Source organism: Macrobrachium nipponense, chromosome 40 (genome assembly GCF_015104395.2).
Source record: "Macrobrachium nipponense isolate FS-2020 chromosome 40, ASM1510439v2, whole genome shotgun sequence".
Taxonomy (NCBI): Eukaryota; Metazoa; Arthropoda; class Malacostraca; order Decapoda; family Palaemonidae; genus Macrobrachium; species Macrobrachium nipponense.
The window spans coordinates 6280898-6296588 of record NC_061101.1 but is presented as its reverse complement, the minus strand read 5'-3'; the positions used below and the strand labels follow the sequence as shown (position 1 = coordinate 6296588).

General features: G+C 36.6%; 1 pseudogene; it reads left to right on the top strand.

The window, feature by feature from the left end:
• Window positions 1-8810: 8810 nt before the first annotated feature.
• The window catches only part of LOC135211778 (macrophage mannose receptor 1-like), a 17070-nt pseudogene continuing 10189 nt past the window's right edge, over window positions 8811-15691 (top strand).

The following is a 15691-nucleotide window of genomic DNA, read 5'->3' as shown; positions in this document are numbered from 1 at the left end:
GTGGTATTCAAATGATTACAGACTTCGATGTGACATTGTTGTTGTGAGCCGACTGTATAAATGGCTTGTGTGATGGATAATCCGTGTGTTTTTAGAGTTTTCGGAAAGGATTAACGTTTCAGATCCTGGCAAGGTTTTCTTTACACGCACTATTATGTTCGAAGTTACGTTCGGCTCGAGAGTTTGCGTGCAAGCTGATATACGGGCGAGCGAGAGTTCTGTTCTTGGGTTGCATGTATTAGTTTCTTGGTTCATGAGACAGGTGATTGGTTCTTCAATGTAAGTGACTACTCTGTCGTCTCTTTATTATCTAAAACTGATTTTAGGGTATTAGAAAACTTATAAAATTTCCCTTTGATATACACGCCGTGTTTTGCAAGGTGCTAATGATAAATTTTGAGTGCCCATAGACGGGTATCCGATAATTACTGCGGGATACATATTAATGTTTGTACAACGATGAAGGTATCGGAAAACGTGCGCTACCGACCTTGTACTGACATGAGTTACTCGTACCACATTTAATTCATTATTTCCTATGCCTGAGAGTCTTATTCCGGATTCTCTATAGGGAAATTTGAAAAAGAGTAAATGATGAGTCCTTAAATCCATGATATTACGTGGACTACCAGAATCAAAGAACAAAGTGAATGACTTATGGTCCAAATTTACTGCATGTAAGGTTGGTCGTAACTCGTCTTGACTAATAATTGCATGAATTTGTTGCAAATCTATGGGAACCTGCACAGAGTTTTTTGGATTCGGCCGTGTGTTTCATAGGAAAATCAATTGCCTCACAATGATCTGATAAATGATTAAACTGATTATTTGATACAAAAGATGTTGATATTGATGACACATCGCCCTCTCCCCCTTGGAGCGAACTACGTGGTATTTGCTTTGTTATCACACCTTGAAAATTCGCTTGACCTTGCAAGTTCTGGCTAGACGGCCCAGGAACAGAGGTACCTGAAGCACGATTTGTTTGTTTCTGTGTTGTGCAGCATTTCCGCCTTTGCTTGTTTCTTTTTATAGTACTGAGGACCCTTCTTTTATTTGCACTGGCAACTGGTTGCGTGTTTGTAGGATTCTGCTGTTGATTCCTCGAGTAGCAACGATTATTATGAATGAGTGGAACTATTATGTATTGAACAAAAACGCGTCCGACAGTCTGAAATCATGTGACCTGGTCGGGTTTACAGTTATAACAAACCATCCCTGCAACTTGATTATTATTATGTACCACGTTTACTAGTTGTGGCTTGTTCTCATTTTTTGCAAAACTTGAATGAGCAAAGGATCTAGGTCGGTACATTTAGACATGTGTTTTTTTATTTGTTTATACACATCTAATTCCGTACTGTTGGGCTGCAATTTTTTGTCAAAACACCGCACTAACACCTCAGGCATTGTAGTAATACTCGTAGGTAAATTAAACGGATAAAATCTTTCACGGCGATTTTGGCACTCGTAACCCACCCGGAGTTACTTAAACTAACTTGATATTCATTTAGCCGGTCGGCAATTAGCGCCGCCCGCTCGACAACATTAAGCTGAGTCATGGAGGCTTGGTTAAGGATATTTCTCAATCCCAATACTACATCTAAAGCCTCTTCACCCCCATACATGGCACGTAATCTGATTTTGAACTCATCCCATGTAGTCGCCTCTTGGAAAGAAACACCCCTTAGATAAGCACTTGCGTCTCCTTTAGCAAAGTCTATGAGCTTTTGCCTCCTGTAATTGTACTGCGGGTCTGTGATGCTTTTTGCATTTAAATGAGCGTCTACGAGATGATCCATGCCTCAACATTTTGAGGCAGGAACCCATTGACCCGACCTTGAAAAGGGACAATTGCTGACCTCGCGCTCACGAGAGTCACCACATTGGGTTGCCAGCCGTAGTAGTTGCCATGTTCACTTTTACTTTTCTTATCACTTCCTATTCCTTGCGGTCCTATCAAAATATCTATAAGAGTACACTTGACCACATACGTAAACGCATATGCAATATACTGTATAAAATGTGTTATAATAATAGGAAAATCCCCCAAAAGATACAAAAATACAGATAATTTGATAAAAATATTATACGGAGAATTCCTGCAAGAAACGATTAGCAACAACGAGAAGAGAAAAAAATAATCTGCGGGCGAGAACTCGTAGTTGAAGATGATTCTGTAATGAAGGAAGATTAAGATGGCGAACAACTCACCCCAGAATACTGGACGATCAACTCCTGATAAACAACACTTCACTGAGGAAAGAACCTGAATAGATAAAATGGTACTTAGCTCAAGATTATATGGTGAAGGATGTTGACACGGGATGACGTCTCAGTTCCTGTCGTCGTCGCGTCGGAAGTCGTGATGACGTCTCGGTCTCTCAGGCTCACGATGCATGAAGAAGTCCAAGATTGATGACGTCACAGCCTCCGTCCTCGCATTACTTCCTTTTGCTCTACTCTTTGCGTCCTTGCTAGTGATCGCGCGATGTTTCCTTTGTGTTTTCCTTTATGTGTTTTCTTCTTTCTGTTGATGTTCGATGCTGCTCTCGTCCAGTGTTGATTCTCGAAGATAAGTGACAACAGTCACTCAAACGTCGATGTTGATGCTTGTATTCGTCTCGATGAAGGACATATCTTCATCTTCATAAATGTTGCGTTGATTGAAGATCCCGTTTCCTCTGTTTTGTTTTGATTTGAAGGTGGAAGTTGGTTTGTTGTAGTTCTTTCGGTCGGCTGATATGGGTCTTGTTAATCTATTCTTCGTCTAAAGCTGCCACCAGTCTTAGTCTCTTCGCTTTGCGAAAGACGTTTTTGTTTCTCCTTACGACTGTCATTCGTAAGTATTTCTGGTTCCTTCCATCTCCTATGTGATATCTTAGTAGAGTGGTTCTTCTTAAACTAAAGGAGAGGATTCAAACAGATAAGTTGAAAAGGTATAAACAACTTTATTCTGTAACTCCATACTAAGAGATGCAGTTCGGTCGGGAGACCGATATGTTTGAATGCTGGCACGGAACTGCCATTCTAAAGCATCACCTCGATAGCGGAACATTAGCTATCTCAGCGATTCATATAAAAACATACGTAGTCCGCCGGCTCGGAAGTTACAAGTTTCCGGCGTAGGTTAACAGGTCAACCGCTTTCCATGGAAAGTTGTTGTGCAAAGTTATCAGTAATGCAAAATGATGACAATGTAACAGATTTAAACCAGGTACTGCAGACAGCGGGGGAAAATAGCGTAATCTAGATCTGCATTGGTCACGTAGGACCCTCCTAATGCCATGACCTCAGGTCATGGGTTTTTTTATTTACAGATTCTGTAATATTAAATGTATTTATTACATTATATATATATATATATATATATATATATATATATATATACTATATATATATATATATTATATATATATATATATATATATATATATATATATATATATATATATATATATACTATATATATAAGATATATATATATATATATATATATATATATATGCATTTATGTATGTATTTATATGTGAGTATGACAGAGGGCTCTTCCTTTATTAACCTATAAGCGAAATCAAACAACGCCTGTCCTCTTAATCGTTTAGATATCTGAATGCCCTCACCATTCGACACACCCTAAAATGTCCCGGTGTCCTTCGATTCTCCCAAAGCACAAAAGCAACAAATCACATCCCTCTGGAGACATCGGTTTGAAGAAAGGGAGCCTCGAGGAGAAACGCGAACAGGGAAAATGTCGGAGGATATTAAAATATGGCTAAAGTATTGCTTTCATTTCAGTTTTATTTGTTTCAGAGAGCAATCCACAGTCTTACACGAAATGGGTAGATTAAATTTGAATATGATTTAGGACTTTTTTTCTATTGCTACTAGAACAATGAGGTATTAATACAGCATATCTGGCGTCTTCTTGGTAACAGCAGACTATATTGGTCTCTGGTTTCACTCAGCTGGGCGTTCGCAAACATACCTGGAAGATTAAGAGATATAAATGAGAAAACGCGTCATGATAGGCGCTCCAGGTTATCAAAGAATAATGCATTCAATTCTGAAACATGCAAGATATTTTCAGTTATTCAATCAAGACGTCCTGAATAGGAGTGATGAAAAGGCAGGCAACATTTTGTTCTTATACATAATTTCTTATGGTATTTATAGTATTCTGTAAATGTATATGACTTAAAAATACATTTACCAAGCATATCTATTAGTGTGCTAATTTATACTGTATTACGGTTTTTATTCATGTAATGAAATAGGAACTGCGTCCAGAGAAAAATGGAAGATTTTTGTCAAAGCAAATGAAAAGGTGAGAGTTCCTGAGGAGAGCTTCTTTCTCCCTTGAACAACCCACCTCCGTTCGTTGTCGCAGTCCTCGTCGTTCCAGGTGTACCCGAAGGATTTCTTCATCTCCACGCAATCCTCGGAGCCTCCGAATCCTATGATGTAACCGTCGTTGGGTTCTCCCACTTCCCACTGGAAATAAGAAAAAAGGAAAAAACAGTGAAAATGTGAAAAGATTTGGTCACATTTGAAATGAGTTCTTTTTTATTATTTTGTTTTTATAGGTTAATGTTTTCTAAGATTTGAGCATGATTAAATGAGCAGACACATAATACATACATACACGTATATATATATATATATATATATATATATATATATATATATATATATATATATATATATATATATATATATATATATATATATATATATATATATATATATATATGATATATATATATATATATATATAATATATATATATATATATATATATATATATATATATACACGCACGCACACACGTGTATATATATAATATATTATATATATATATATATATATATATATATATATATATATATATATATATAATATATATATATATATATATATATATAGCTTGTCCAAACATTTACTGGAGGGAAACTTTGATCATTTGTTCCTTATGAAACTATAGTTAGTTATGCAGAGGTGGAAACTCAGGAGCTGCCTGAGTACTATGATAGGATTTCTAGATTTCTTCTAACACCAGTGACTCAGTCGTTCTAATCTGTAACCTTAAAAACTTGAAAATTTAAGCTTGCTGAATAAAGAATCTTAATTCAAAAGCAACGTTGTGTCTGGATTAAGTTGAATTTAGACTTTGGGTAATACTGACTCTGGAATTTTGCTCAAAGTTACATAAACCTGGTAAAAGAGTTTGACAACGATATTTCAGCTTACTTGGTGTAGGTCACTTCGCTGGAATCGTCCCAGACAAAAACACCTTCTTCGTTGAAGTCGTTAAGACCGATCCATCCACTTGCATCGAGAAGACCTGAAGAATGGATGAACTGATTAATTAATAGGGGCATCTCTCGAATTTTTCTTCGTTGTTGTTATTGAAGGCGTCAACATGAACGAATGTGTGACCAGCTGTTTCTTGTATACATACAAGCATATTTTATCATTAACATGTAAATTGCTTTTAACAGAAGGCTTCTACAAACTACTAAAATGCTCTGCTATACAGATAAAAAAAAACTGAATATGAAAAAAATATACAAACCTTCATAATAAATAGCATTTCTCAGTCTTACTAATCCATTGGTTGTTGGCAAACTAAACGCCCCAACTTATATGATAAACTGATCAATTTTGGGTTTCCCGTTTTTTTTCTAGCACCTCATTTATACCTAATGAAGGAAATGGGCTGTGTACATAAATGCCTACACCATGAAATATAAATCCTCTTCAAAATGGCTTTACCATCACTAAAAATGTTCTGCTACAGAGATGAAAACATTGCACAAGACTCACTAACAGTCCTTCGGCCCCTAGCTGCAACCTCTTTCGTTCCTTTTACTGTACCTCAATTATTCATATTCTCTTTCTCTCATCTCACTTTCCACCCTCTCCTAACAATTGATGCATAGATGCAACTGCTTTGAGGTTTTCCTCCCGTTACATCTTTCAAACCTTTTACTATCAATTCCCGTTTCAGAACTGAATGACCTCATAGGTCCCAGTGCTTGGCGTTTGGCCTGAATTCTATATTCAAATCAATAACCTTCCAAATTCAGGCTTCCATTTCTTGATGAGTTCAGTTAAGGCCGAAGAGAAAATCGTAATTGAAAATGGGTTTGTTTGCAACGTCAACACTTTTTGATCTGAATGCATACTGCAAAGAAAATTCCTAACTCTAGTTTGATGTGCACTGAGCATTCATTATTCTAGCCTTGTTTCTGGTTATTGTTGCTTTGACGAACTTTTCATTCATACTTTCCATTGACATTCACGGTTATTTTCAGTTTTTACTCTCTTGTACCAAGCTCTATTGAGCTAATCCTTACAGAACTTCCAAATCCCTGCAGTCATTGTTTTTACCTTCTCGTCCAATTTACAACGATTCTTTTTATTCGTAATTTGACAGACACACAGCGTTCGCTTTATTTAATAATAATGTTCAGTATACCATGATTCTGGTATACTAAGATCATTTTCAGCAATTTATAGGAGTTTTTTAGAAATTCCCAATTTGAATATTGGCCATTACTCAGAAACATGGCTGAGACAGAGATGCGGGATGGTAAGAACAATAAAAATAATAATGTATAAAATCAACTGCTTAATTCTGTCGTTCTCGTTAGTAATAATAATAATAAAATAATAATAATAATAATAATAATAATAATAATAAAATAATAATAATAAAAGCAGGATGCAGGCCTTCTCGGATACATGTCTTATTAACAAGAATGGCAGAGGTAATTGAATTTATCTTATAAGGAATATTCTCTATTTTCTGATAAAAAAATCTGAAAACAGAAGATCCCATATAAGATAAATTCAATTAACTCTGCCATTCTTTTTAATAATATAATAATAATAATAATAATAATAATAATAATAATAATAATAATAATAATCATATGTAATTTGGTAGAAGACCCTCTTTTAGGCAAATACTGTTAAAAAAGAATGGCAGAATTAAGCGAGTTCATTTATATATTGTTTTTTCTATTTTCCTTACAATTCGCTTCTCAGGCTCAGCGATGTTTCTGAGTAACTGACCAATATTCATATGGGAATTTTCAAAAATCATAAATGCTGAAGGAAATCTTTTTTATTGGAACAGGATATCAGGTCCAGGTCAGCAAGGGGTCGTCGTCAGTGCTGGTATTATTCCGTAGGCGTAGTTCAGTTCGGTGCCGGGTTCGTCTTCGGTTTAGGGGCTGGTATTGGTGCTGTATGCTGGTATTTCTGGTATTACGTAACGTTTCGACCTTCTCGCAGGTCATCCTCGGACGAGTCTTTTGAAGAGACTGTAGCAAGGAAGTCTGTGGGGCGGTATTTATAGCTGCTCGGACTAGAGTTGCATTCTCATTGGTCGGGCCGGTCTTGGACGAAGTCGTGGATCTCGCCTCGAAGGTCTCGGCTGGGATTTCTCTCGTGCGAGCGCCACAGTAGTGTGCTTGGGGATGAACGACAGGAATTCCGTCCGTGTAGCAGGAATCCTGTCATCCCGTGGGGGCTCCTGATCATCTGGTATTGTCGGTGGGGGTCGATCGCTGCTCTCCGGGCGGCGGTGGGAAGGAGAAACGTTTCTTGGGTGATGTTAAGATTTGGTTTCTCCTTGCCACCTAATGGAGGGCTTCTAAGAGGCGCAGACGTCGGGGATCCGTTGTCTGGTCTATTATTTCGATATTAGGAATAATATAATTTCTCTTTGTTATGAGCAGTCCTGGCGTGGTTGAAGATTGCTCCTTCTTGAGCGTGCAGGAGATTCGCTTGAGAAACGCATGGAGGTCATACCGACGTATTTGCCGAGGCATCCTCGACGGGGCATGTGTAACGGTAGACCACACTCGTCTTCAGGGCGCGCCGAAGGGTTGTTTTCTCATCACCAGGCTGCTCGTCTTCTTCGTTTTATAATAGATAATTAACTTAATATTTTTGTCTGGGTCGGCTGGGCTGACGTTTTCGTCGATGATCTTTTTGAGGGCTTGTTCGTCCTCCTTGTACCTCCGGTGGAAATGTCCCTTGTAGAACAGCTTGATGGGCTCTGCAACATCGGGGCGGGGTTCCTGGTGGTACCAGGCTTCCATATTTTTCCTTATATATTCATCAACAGCACGATTGGTGTGTCCGTTGTCGATGAGGACCTGGGCGGCGCACTCCAACTCACTGTGTATCATTCCAGGAGGAGCAGTGGTGAGAGGACCCTCCTGACGAAAGCGCTGATGGTGGGGAGCGCTTATACCTCTCAGGGCAACTCGCTCTCACCGTTCATGCACATACCCAGGTTCGTCGGCTTCGTGTACACCTTCGTGCTGAATTCGGAATCTCGCTGTTCGACAAGAACGTCAAGGAAGGGGAGGCGGCGGTCTTTGCAATGTTCGATCGTGAACGTGAGGCAGCTGTGGTCGTGGAATGCACGTCGCAGCTGCTCTATCTCATCCTGGGAGTCGGCGCAGACGAAGGTGTCATCAATGTAGCGCACGTACATCCTCGTTTGTTGGAATTCTGGAAGACCCTCTCTTCGATGTACCCATATAGAAATTGGCGAAAAGGACCCCAAGGGGAGATCCCATCGCCACGCCGTCGATCTGGGTGTACATATAGCTGCGGTGATCAGCAAAGGGTCCTTCTTAGTACAGATTTCAGCAGGTGGGCTGAAAGGGCATGCTCTGGGATGTTTAAGGATGGAGTGCCGGGGTCCCTGTAAACTCTGTCCAGATCATTTGTATGGTCAATCGTCTACGGGGACGTTGGTAAAGAGGGACTCTACATCCATCGAAGTGATGCATCCTCCGGGGGGCGTTGCTCATAGGGCTTCCAAGAACTCGGCTGACGACTTCAAGCTGTGCCTATCTGGGACACGTCCCACACCTGACGAAGACAAGATCCTGCGGATGGGCCTCACTGCCACTTCATCACGCAGCCGAGGCCGATGGATAACGCTTGGAAATTGAATATCTCTCGATGGTATCCAGAAGCAAGAAGACCTTGGGAACCTGCGGACGACTGACGCCCTTCACCCCTTCTGCTTGCCGAGGCCCTCACCGACCGTGGAGACTACCGCAGTGGTATCCACAAACAAGCCAATTTAAGTCCCCCCGCTGATAATCTTCTTAAGTGTTGGTTGAATGAAGACGTTGTCGATTGTATCTGAAATCCATGCTCCTTTTGAGAGTTCATTACCTGCCTCTCTTTTATTAAGGCCGATTCCATCATTTGACTCTTGTACCGGCAGTTGCTGCTATAAATTACACGTGACAAATTCCAGTTTATTCTATGGTTATGTTCATTTATATGGTTGAAAATAGCCGAGTTCTGTTGTCAGTTAGGTATGGACAACAGAACTCGGCTATTTTCAACCATATAAATGAATATAACCATAGAATAAACCTGGAAATTTGTCATGTGTAATTTATAGCAGCGACTGCCGGTACAAGAGTCAAATGATGGAATCGGCCTTGATAAAAGAGAGGCAGGTAATGAAACATCTGGCAAAAGGACATGGATTTCAGATACGATCGACAACGTCTTCATTCAACCAACACTTAAGAAGATTAAAGGAAGATTATCAGCGGGGGTGACTTAAATTGGCTTGTTTGTGGATGGACCTCTTGGTATAAATACCACCTTTTCTGTAAACTTTTCTCATTCATCTACCTGAAGAGGGAGACAGCAGTCTCTGAAATATAGTACTTTTTTCTCTATATTTTGGTGTTTTTATGGGCTCCTTTTATTAGATGGAATTCTGTTGTTACAGAACATTTTTACCAGTCATGTATATGTATATATATATATATATATATATATATATATATATATATATATATAGTATATATATATATATATATATATATATATATATATATATATATATATATGATATATATATATATATATATATATATATATACTATATACTTATATATTATCATATATATATATATATATATATATATATATATATATATATATATATATATATATATATATATATATATATATATATATATATATATATATATATATATATATATATATATAGTATATGTATATAGATATATACATATAGATACTATATATATATATATATATATATATATATATATATATATATATATATATATATATATGTATATGTATATGTATATATATATATATACATAATCCAATTTGCTCTTAGTTTGTATTCAGAGGGAATTTAATTATTATAGATACAAAACATATCAATAAGTGTCTGTCCTTACTTGAATTTCAAAGGTATTTTCAGTTGATATTAAACTACATATTTTTATCGATCATCACCCCAAGATCAGATTTTATCTTGAAAGCTTCATAAAAATAAGACGAACACATTTACGTAGTACAAAGTTTTCTCGCTTGGTGAGATATAGCCAATCCTGGAGATTGAGTTCCTTCGTCTTTTTAGAGTTTGCAACTTTTAAGGATTTCCTCTTTCCTTTTTTCTTTTTTTCTTTTTTTTAGGTACGTCTTGTGAACGCCCAGCTGAGTAAAACAGGAGGAAACTTCTGAAGAAGAAGAAGAAGAAGAAGAAGAAGAAGAAGAAGAAGAAGAAGAAGAAGAAGAATGAGTAGGAGAGACATCAAAATAATTTCTGAGACTATTTTTCATCAATAAAAATTAAGTCATTCGGATTCGGAATAAATCTAAAATCATGACCTCGTTACTCTGACAATTTCTCAGGGAAATAGAATTAAATTGAACCCATTGCAGAAATTGGTATTATTCAGAACATCCTTTGATATTCCTTGCAGATCTGAATAAATTATATACAGACCTGCGATTATTTTTACTAGTCACTTTTCATACAGAGGAGTTGCTTGACATAATATATTACCTCAGTGTTGGGGAGATGGCTAGCCTGGGTTTGTATTGGGGTTGGATGTATAAAGTCCAACCGCTGGCATTATAAGAGGCGATCACGTGGAAGAAGTGACGAATATATATATATATATATATATATATATATATATATATATATATATATATATATAGATATATATATATACACACACACACACATATATATATATAATATATATATATATATATATATATATATATATATATATATATATATATATATATATATATACATATGGATGTCTGTGTCTTTATGTCCTTGTGTGCATGTATATTGCATAACTTCTTACCACATGATTTTTTTTATATCACTCATATGATAAACAAAAAACTCGAAAAACGTCTCACAGTATAAATCTGCAATATGAAGTCTTGAATATCACCTAAAAATAATATCATAAATCTAACTTCAAAAAAAAAAAAAAAAAAAAAAGCTCAATCCACAACCATTTCCTTTTATTTTACCGAATCTGACAGAACGCAACAAACAGCTAATACTTCAAGGTTCGTTTGCTAATGGGACCGTGTTTGCTGTCGACGTTTGTCTGGCTTTGCAGCGGAAATATCCTCTGGTCTATCATTAATGGCGAGACTGGTATTTCGTAGAAAATAGTTACAAGATGCAGTGCAACAAGAGTTGAGTTAGATAATGATTTAGGCTCGTGCAATTTATCGTAGCGAGGACAGATAATTATTCTTAGCTGGAGAATGTTGAGATTAAGGGAGAATTAATAAGGCAGTGTGATATATGTCAAAAATACTGCAATTTATCGTAGCTAAACAGATAATTGATTCATCAGAGGGAGAATGTTGAGGTTAAGGGAATTAATATGGCAGTGTGATATATCTAAATAAGACTGCAATTTATCGTAGTGATACAGATAATTATTCTTGACTCGAGAATATTGAGGTAAGGGAGAATTAATAAGGCAGTTTGATCTCCAAATAAGACTGTAATTTATCGTAGCGAGACAGCTAATTATTCTTAGCTGAAGAATGTTAAGGTTAAGTGAGACTTAATAAGGGACTGTGATATATCTCAATAATACTGCAATTTTATAGTAGCGAGACAGATAATTATTCTTACCTGAGAATGTTGAAGAAGGGAGGATTAATAAGCAGTGTGATCTCTAAATGATACTGCGATTTATCGTAGAGAGAAAGATAATTATTCTTAGAACGAGAATGTTGAGGGTTAAGGGAGACTAATAAGGCAATATGATCTCTCATAAGAGTGGATAGTCAGAGTTTCGAAAGTTGGAAAAGGTAATGAACTTCACATATATCACTCCTTTGAGTGATTAGTTTAAGCTAAGGTGAATCAAACAGGATATACCGGATATTTTCTGGCATTCTCCACGTTCGAAATTATAAAAAAAGTAACTTGAGATTAGTGTCGGAATTATAAAATCGCCTGAACACGTTGCCATATATACACAGGTGTTTCACAGTGGACCATGAAACTTGTATACTTTGGGAATAACTTACACCCACAAGGAATTGCAAACGATAATTTTATCTAAACTATCAATGACTCCAACCCAACCTGCACTTTAGTTTTAAAACAAGGAACTTGTTTTCTTTGGGCTTTGGGAATTAGAAAGGATTGTGGACGGCAGAGTTGAAAATTGTTAATTAAATATATTTGGCAAACAGAGCAAGAAGTCCCTATTTCCTCTACATCAACCCTAAGGGCACAGGATGTGGATCGAATACCGTTGGGTAGATGCACTGGGGCATAAATTAAACATAATTTGTATGTTCAGAGAATATAAAGAAATAGGTTCTAGGTAGGATGGAGCTATTTAGATTAAGAAACCCTCCGGTATGCTTATCAAATAATTTTTGCCTAACCATCCTAATAAAATTATAAAGAAGACTTTAGAGTCTTCAGGAAATCACACAATTTAAACAATGATTAAAATATTATTAAAAATGTAAATAGCATAACGCCCCCCGTAATAGCTATCCTCCTGATGAAACGAGGATAATAGTTGGAATTTTTCAAAGACTATTATTCGTATAAAGATGAAGATCTCACTCAAGACAGGTCACTTGTTAAGGAAGATGTAATGAACTCCGGATAGGATATAGGTTGGTCACGACAACAAACAGGGTGAGTCGAGTCTCTAGAAGTAATTGCAGCCTTAGCAAAATTAAGTGTACTTCCCCTTACGTAAGTCGAAAGCTTTGAGAGAGAGAGAGAGAGAAAGAGAGAGAGAGAGAGAGCGAGAGAGAGCGAGCAATGGCAGGGAGACGTTAGGTAATCCAGGAGCGGTACAGCTAGTTGGTTTTCATTTTCTAATTAGCAAATATAAGAGGGTGCTTAATGTCCAGCAATTGACATCGTCGTCTGCTGTCTTGTTAAAACGAGCTGCTATGTTGACCCAAATCTATTTCACATCCAACTGTTAATGCTTAATATTGTTTAACATTCTATGCTGTGATTTTTCTTCCATAACAATTCAAACAACAGTCGATTTCTTAAAATAAATTATCCACTATTTTCGTGTGGAACAGTGGTTCCAAACGGGGAAGGGGGGGGGGGGGGGGGTAGCAATTTCCAGGGGAGGCGCAAGCCTGAGGAAAAATTGAGAATTCCCCAATTATAATTCGTTATTCTCTTCACGAGATTAAGGATTTAATATCCAGAAGCTTATGAAAAAATGCAAAGTATCCCTTTATAACGTTAATTCCCCATAGTCTACTACTTTAGTTAGACACGTTGGGCTTACGATGCTTTGTAATTACTCACCTCTCTCAAAACCCCTCTCTTTCTCTTTCTCTTTTCTTTTCATTCTCTTTAAATCTGGGCGGGATTTTACCCATAGATGCAATGGGGGCGCGGAGAGAGGAACCAACTCTTAGAGAGGGCGTGGTAATAAAAAGTTTAAGAACCACTGGTATAGAATAGAACCACCAATTAAATATCCATAACTTGGTTACATTTTATATTCTACGATGGTTTTTATTTTCTTTAATAAGTAATTAAAGAACTTAAACAAACAGTTGATTTCATGAAAATAAAGTATCTATATTTTCGTGTAGAATCATAAATTGAAATATAAAATTTGAGTTGCCCTTTCATTGTATAATAGCAAATTCATGTTCCATGTTTATCTCGTTCTTTCTCATCTTCTGAGTAGATAGTTGTCACTGGAGCCTATTCTCTTAGGAGCTTTTACTTTGTTTTATGACTACCCTACTTGTAGCCAAGACAGCGTTTCTCCGGAATATTTACTACCCACCATTTGTACTCATTAGTAAGGCAATGCTTTTGCCAAAAGTAAAAGCGAGCTGGAGATGAGGCTCACTTTGTCCAGTGGCATTAGTAATAAAACGCATTTCTTGGTAGACGTCATAATGCTAGGAAAGAGAGAGAGGGGAGAGTGAGAGAGAAGGGTGAGGGGAAGGAGGTGAAGTTCTTGGAAACAGTCGTAAACATTTTCACCAGTAAGGAACAATTATTCTTATAGAGAGAGAGAGAGAAAAAAAAAGAGTAAAAAATGTATAAAATCATGGTATGTTCGTTTGATACTTGACAAACTATGTTGTTACGGTATGACAATATAATGCAATCATTCCCTTTATTATTTGAGTATATAAGAGCCATATCTAGTTGTGGGAAATATACTAGGTTGGTTGTGAAGGTATTTGAATAATCAAGCTTTTGAATAATTATCCTCCTTAGCAAAGCGTTTTAGTAATATTTTTCACCTACTAACTATCCTGCCAGTTTTCTTGTTACTATATTTTAAGCCCACGCATCTACTCGCCCACAAGTCAATTAGTCCCCACACATCTGTTTTGCCCCACAAATTAATTGCCCCACACATCTATTCGCCCGCAGGTCAAACTACCCAAAGAGTCAATTAGCCTGCATTCTTTGTTCGTTGCTTGTAATAATGAAAATGAATTATATTTCACTGAAAACATTGAAATCTGAACTGTGGAATAAACTGTAGAAATTCTCCCTCTATATGAGGCTTCAACCTGCGTTATTTACTCCAGACTTTCCAGCGAGGCTACAATATAATAATTATAATAAATGTAGTAATCTTCAACTGATAATAACGTACCCTTACTTGAGTAGCACAGTTTTAATTTTTTTTTTTTCACTTGGGTAGCACAGTATTAATTAATTTTTTTTTTTATTTTATTTTTTTTGCTGAAAAATGCCTTGTTCTAAGATATGGAAACTACCTGCAGGGAACCAATCTTCTTTATTTGCTAATATTCTTGGATATGTTACTTGATAAAACAATGAAATCTAAATTTAATAAGAAACGAAGACTTCTCTTAATGGATGTCTTCATTTATTTCCTGGTTTATCTATTTGTACTCACTATTCTATAACAAAAAATGACAACCTCTACTCGTAAAAAACTAAAAGCTTTTATCTATCATTATGCATATCAAGAAATGCTCTTTTTTATCAGAGATTTATTACCGAATATAAAACCAGAAGTTGGGCAGTATCCGGAAGACAAAGGACGAGAAGAGACAGAATTACGAAAATAACTCATGCTACTGTCTAGTAGTGCCATTTTTCCAGGTACGTGTCTGTTGCCAATGGCCGGGTTTTCATGACTCAATAATTGTCTGCCAAGTTTCTTTCTCAGTTGAAATTAAGGCCGAATTGGGGAACCTTCTAAAAGTTGTGTATGGTTACTTTAGATAACAAATCTATGAACATCTGTGTCTAGGCAAAATGATCCAAAATTAGTATCGTCACGACCAGACAAATTTCTCCTGAAAGGATGTGAAGGGTTTCTGTGAATAT